The sequence below is a fragment of the Cupressus sempervirens genome, chromosome 4, assembly GCF_028749045.1.
Source record: "Cupressus sempervirens isolate cs-2001-9-10 chromosome 4, ASM2874904v1, whole genome shotgun sequence".
Taxonomy (NCBI): Eukaryota; Viridiplantae; Streptophyta; class Pinopsida; order Cupressales; family Cupressaceae; genus Cupressus; species Cupressus sempervirens.
Window position 1 is genome coordinate 894,326,692 of NC_143121.1, and position 7,064 is coordinate 894,333,755.

Here is a 7,064-nt window from a genome sequence, read left to right on the forward strand (position 1 = left end):
CTATGTGTTGGAACCTTCGAGTTAGTATACTTTTAGGATTTCTTGGACTTAGAGAGTACTTGTGATTATGTGATTTGATATCCTGTTTGGGACTTGAGACTATCTCCTCAGCACGGTGGGAGTGGATCGTTTAGGTTCCATGAGATTGGGTGGTAGTGCTTTTCACAAGATTTGTCTATTGCTACCGTGGCTGGAGCTTCTTGGTATGCTTGTTTATCATATTTAGATGATGTTGTTTACTTATGCTTTATTCTAGTATGTTAGATTTCTTTATGCATATGTTGTAGCATGTTTAGGTGTGACATCCCTATTATGATAGTATCGATGATCTCTTCGGTGGCTTGGGATGTTATGCATGGGGGATGGCTAGGGCCCATGATGGTCTAATGATGCTATTGATGGTTGGGGGGGAACCACGCACTTAGAGTAGTTGTGTTTTATGATAGATGGATAGTTGTATTTCATGTTGGATGTTTATATCTTTTATGATGGATGGATGTATCATGTATGGTATATGGTTTCATTTATTTTACTGTACTTTGTATCATGGATTCTTGGAGGATGATGTATCTTTATTTCTACTTATGTATATTCTTTTAGCCTTTCATACCCTGTGACATGTACAGTGGATGATTGAGCATTTCAAATTAATTTGCCAAGAGGCATTTGGAACAAATGTTTATTAAATGGACAATGGACTTTCTTATTATTCTTTCATGTGGATATGGTAGTTGTTAGACTTAGAATTAATTAAATTTAAATGTGACTCAATGACTTGGGATCCTTAAGGAGTGTAACCTGTTATGTATATTTGTTGATGATTACATGTTGTTGCTTCCGCTACTATGTGTTTGGTGTGTATGTTATACTTTCTTGTTTAAAAAAAGAAAAATGTTTAGTAAAACTTTAGGTTAATTCTTTTGGATCCCTTGGTGGGGCATTACACAACGTGACTTCCTATTGCTTGCAAGATCTGAACCTATGACCAAGCTTTGATACCAATTATTAGAAAGGTCAGGGTTACCATTGCACCAAAATATCAACTTTTTAATGCCCAGTACAACCAATAGTCTTATAGAACCACAAGATTTGGTTAAGCTATTCCATGAATCCTATGAGGGATGTTTTCTGACTTCCAACAGTTACTGTAAATTCAAAGTAAATTTTGACAATTTTTTTGTTAAGTTTTCAATTCTTAGTAGTTTCTCCTTGAACTTGGTCTAAAGTTGTGATTCTTTTTGGGAATGGAAAGTATGAGGTCTTGCCTTCATTATTTTTTTTAAAATAGCATCAATATGAACTACATATGTCCCCTGCTGACTGATAAAAATTTAAGGAGAGTTGATGTAGACTCCATTTATGATAAAATGTAAGAAAATGTAAAGGGTGATTTTATGAGTTAAATCCTAGACAATGGTTTAAGACTAGTCATAATCTTTCTCCAAGACGTTGTAAGCCCTAAATTAGTTCTAGAATTGTTAACCATTATGATATGAAGTCTCAATGTATCAGAAAGAATGATTGAAGGGTTTTTCTCTCAATTACAAGGGACATAATGATGTCTATGTTCAAAATACCCAATGAGTCATTCATTGATTTCACCCCAACTCATTCGTATGCCAAATTTTGTGAATCTCATAACAAGAACTACTCTATCATAGCCTATTACTGGACCTAAACATTCTATAAAGGCAGTTTATGACTCCCAAAGAATCAAAATAAATACTACATAGAACCTTACATTCATGATCTGGTAGGTTTGTTACATAGAGTTAGGAGTTCACTAGAAGCATTCATGTTTGAAGATTATATATTTCTCTTCATTGAAATTATATTAGAGGGTAAGTAGTACTTAAAATAGGCCAAGAACATAGCCAGATCAATGAGAGAATAGTTGAAATCAACCAAGATGATCAAAAAAGAATTTCTTTATGTCCTCCTATCTTATTTATTGTATTGCTTGCACTCAAGATATCTCTCCACTACCTCATAAACCTTGGGATCATAATATCCTTATATACAATTACTACCCCTTGTTATCAAAAATAGATTTTATCTAACTATAAGGTTCATGATGTTTTCATTGGAAAATTATGTTTTGAACTGGTGGGTATAATGGAGCAAAGATCTTCATTATAAGCCTTAAATAATTGATCCAAATATATGGTAGTTTATTGATTCAAATTCCTAGGTTCACATAACTTGTAATAGGTGGTTTTGATGAAGATACCCTCGTATTACCCATATTCGCCATTGATAACTTTGTATTAGCTGAGATTTGTCGGCAACTTGCCATTATAACAAATAAGTTTTTGCCTAAAGATAAATGAGATAGTTTGTTTCTTGTAAAGCTTGGTAAAATTTCATGCAAAATTTTAGAAGATGCCATGAATATTGGGAGAAACTTGTGTATTTCTTAATTTAAGTTTTATCATGGAGAAAGTGGTTCAATAATAAAAAATTCACTAGAAAAGTTATGAAGGTAGAAGAGCAATTCACACCTTTACCTTACCTAGAGTACTACTAGGAAGAATGCTTAAGTGAAAGAGAGGTTCAAAGGAGAGACAACTCTAGAATGTTATTTCCATATAGGTCTCTTCTTTCTAGTTGAAATTGAGCACTAAAGGGGTTCAAGAAGAAAATTTGGAGGTTGTTGAACTTGGATACCTGAAACAACAGGAAGTAGCCCTACCTCCCATTGATTGGTTTGAACCAGAAGAAGTGACATAGTAAAGAGGACTAGCAATGTCATTGAATGCACCAAAATATGGCTTTGACATAAAATTAAGGAGATAACACCTTAGGTTAAACCTAAAGACACAATCAAGGAATTTCTTCCCCCTCTTGATGCTAACATTATGTTTTCCACTAGTCAAGTGGGTGATACAAAGAGCTCAAAAGAATTGGTCACTTAACGAGCTAAAAACTAGCCTATTGTGCAATGATCAAGGTAAAGGATCAATTTCAAGAAAGAAAATAAAATGGCATCTTAGGGAGAGCTTTAAGTAGATCTTGATACTGGAAATGAACAAAGCACAAGTTCAATGGACAATGAGAAAGAGGTGCAGGTGACCTTCGACAATATTTTAGAGGTTCTTGACTCCCTAGATACACCAATAAAGGACACAAGAAAGGATGAATCTTCTCCATTAGTACTACATTAACTCATGAAATCTCCAAGCAAGAAGAGGAGCCTTGTACTAGTTTTGGTACTTGTGAAATACATGGTAAGTAAATCCATCACTAAAACCTTGAAGCCTAAAATGATGAAGAATATTTCTCGATTAGTTATAGATGCCAAGATAGGGGAGGTCACGGCTGAGGTCACCTCATATAAGTCCAAAGATAGTTCTACAGACTTGATCATTGGAGACTTTGAAATCGCAAAAGTGGGCCTAGGTGTATTGAATAGAGAAACCAAAGAACATTGGTTAGAGCAATATTCTCAATAAATGCTGGTTTAATATCACAAAGATATAAAGGAGATAAGAGAGTTGAAATAGATGATCAACATGATGATTGAGCACATTGAGTCTTTGGGTGGTTGTAATGCTCCACCCCTAGTTCAGGCTCCTTAGAATTTTGACACCACTTCACTCGAGATAAAGAAGTTGTTGAACCAAATTCAATGTGGCAAGGCCATAGTAGTGATTGTGGATGAGTGGGTGGATGGTATAATTAAGAAAGGAAAATAGTTTCCCTAGTAGTGTGCTACAATTTTTAATGATGTTGATGCCTTATTAAGCAAGGTTTAAAAATAGTTGCTAGCCTCAAAAGTAGAAGAGAACAAGTGGTCATTTGTTGTTATAGAAATCTCAAAGGTGGAGTAGTATGGTATAGAAAAGTTCTTGATAGAAAATCCCCTTAAAATAGTAGATGCCTACATGCTATAAGTGGTCAAGGAAAACATGAGCGAGAGGTCTTTGATTTATAGGTCAGCGATCACTAAAGCACAAAGAATTAAAAGAGATCAAGGGCATGTAAAATGGTTTCATCAAAGACATGTAGATCATCAACCCTAACAATGTAGCCCAATGTGATGAAGGGAATATTGACATTGAACTCCTAGTTAAATCTTTCAAAAGAGACTTAAAAGTAATCAAGGAGGTGATTGATCCTATAGTTACAAATCTCAAAAAGGTGGTGCAAATCAAAGGTATGTTGGTCTTTTGCATGGAACACTTGCTAGATTACATAGAGAAAGTCACCAAAATGAAATGGGATAAAGACACATGGAAAATGCAATTGTTAAGCTTGAGAAACCGAAGCTCTAATGTTGTGCAAGGGTTCATAGGTGTTTATCATGGTACAATTGGTGATGAGGAACATACTAAGGATGGAGGTCATAGTTTGCCCATATAATGAATCTTCCTTTTCTTTTCTTTATGTTAATTTGAACTTGGAGGACACGTATCTTTTTAAAACTCTTCCATCGTTATACTTATTTTGGTTTACCATCAAGGAGCTTGGGTTTTTTAGGGAGACCCTGGTGACATTTACAACTATAAATTATGATCTGATAAACATTTTTAGAGTTTAGAAAATAGAGAAAAATGAATGACATTTTACTTTTTGCTCTTTGTTAGTGGTTACTAGATGTTATCTTTTTTATGGTGATATATGAATCAAACAAAATCTGAAACTTTAGAGTTTATTTTGTTTTTCGGTTTTGAATTAGAGTAAGGTGAGTTAGTTTTATGAAAATAATCTAGACCTTTGTTATCTATGATTTGATTGAGAAACACCACTTTGTGAATGTTTGCTCCTTAAGTTTCATAGTCTATTCTAATCTTCGAAAATGATGGTTCAATTGGTTCTTGTGTCATCGATACTCTTCTAAAAAGTTTTAAATATAAATACACGTGAAGGGATTTGTTATCTTTATGTTGGGTAAAAGCACAAACCTATGTCACCCTTTTATAAAGGAAAATGATATCATAACTTAAATTGTTCAACTTTAATGATAGAAAAGGGACATTTGTGTTTAGAATTTGAAGATGATGTAAACTAATGAAATGTGTAAAATTGGATGAAGTTTATGCCTGTAATTGTTTATCTTTTAATTGAGTCAAAATTTTATCATTTAAAAAAAAAATTAAAGTCTTTTTTTTTTTAAAAATGCTGAAAATATAGAGTTTCGTTCCCACCAAAAAAAATATGCAAATGATAATATTTTGGTCTGATTTTGAACTATGTTATAGTTGACATGTACACCTAGTGGACAAAAAATATATTTGATTTTGGTCTTATATGTTTCAAGTTATAAGTGTTCAAAGTTGAACTTATCAAAAATTGAAAGTTTTTGTTTCTTGCCAAACTTTTTCTATCAAATCTACATATTTTAAAAAACAAATTACATATTTTTGAAGATGACTCTCTCCTCTAGAGGTACATATAAATTTTTTTTTTTTGGAACATGATTTACAATTTTTTTCTTTTTTTGAACAAACATCTTGTTGAATCTTAAAAGACCTACTTGTAATATTTTATAAATATAACATATTTCAAATAATCAAAATAGTAAAAAAATTATATGACCATAATCTTGACTCCAAGATTTACAAAAGGGTATTTTTAGTTTCTGGAAAAACTTTGTATGGAGAAATAAGTATTCAAAGTGAAAGATTTTTATAAATTGCATCTTTTGCTTGTGTGGCTACCACTTAGGATGACACATAGGAAATTATGGTTGAAACCCTTTCGGCTATAACCCTTTTGGCCATAAGGGGTTCATCCATAACCCTTTTGCCTGTAAGGGGTTTGACCGTAACCCCTGTCGGCCCAAAAAATTTCCAGCAATTACATCGGTGGTTTCATATATAAAATAATTTGATTTTAATTTCAATTTATAATAAATGCACAATGAATTGCAAAATTTAAAGGAGCATTTTCAAAAATAAATATTTTTGAAGCCTTGTTTATCAATTGTTTCCTGGAGTTTAACAACAATTATAAAGGATCGTCAATAAGGTATTTTTTTCACCTAGTTATTTTTATGTACTCTATATTGAAGTATTGAAATATATTTCTAGTGGAATCTAAATTAAAATATTTTCCTGTAGGTCAAAGTATTGGATGGGTAATAAAAAGGCTAGATCAAGGAAATATGATAGAATAAGAGATGACAAAATGAAAGGTCATACAAAACATAATCAAAACTAACTTACTGAAGTTAATGAAGAAGATGCGATTCATGAAGAGGATGAGATTCATTAAGAGGACAAGATTCATGAAGATGAACAAATTGGTAGTTCTAATGATAGAAACATATTATTAGGTGTAGGAAATTTGATGGATTTGGATAAGGACCTACTTTTTAGCCAAATTTCATCTATAGAAATGGTAAAAGAGAACACTATTAAAAAGCATTGTCAAAACATGTGGGATGAAAATTTCAGAAACAAAAGTATATTTGGAAATGCACAATTATTTGTCAAGTTATTTAGGAGAAAAAATATAAGGTCTATTTTGGAGTTGTTGGGTGTTGATAACAGGAAAAACTATGCGCATAATGTTAATAAAACAATAGTTGAAAATTTGCAAACTACTTATAACAAAATTGACAGCACAACTCGAGGAGGAGATTTAAGGATTGGATGCAGAGCGTTGATGACTACTATATCTAGTAGAAAGTTGACACACAGAAAACAAGTACGTGCAATTTCTAATTTACTACATATATCTAGAAATACTATTCAAAGATACATTAGGAGGAGAAATATGCTAGATGAAAACATTAAGAATAATTGGGTGAATATTTGCAGAGTTCCTCGAAAAGACAAATTTTTTGAAGATGTAAAAAGATAGGTTATTGAATTTTGGACCACATCATCTCATGTTTCTTCCAATAGACATGATACTATACAAATTAAAGATCAAGAGACAGGGGTTAAAATTGAACATCTAAAACATTTTATAGATATAACACAAAGTGAATTATTTCAAACATTCAAGCAAGAATTTTTCAAATGTGAAAATATGTTAGAGAATGTTTTAAAGTCCTTGTCTTTCCTTTGTACGCATAAATAAGATATGTCAAACTTGTTGTTGTCAAAACCATGTTG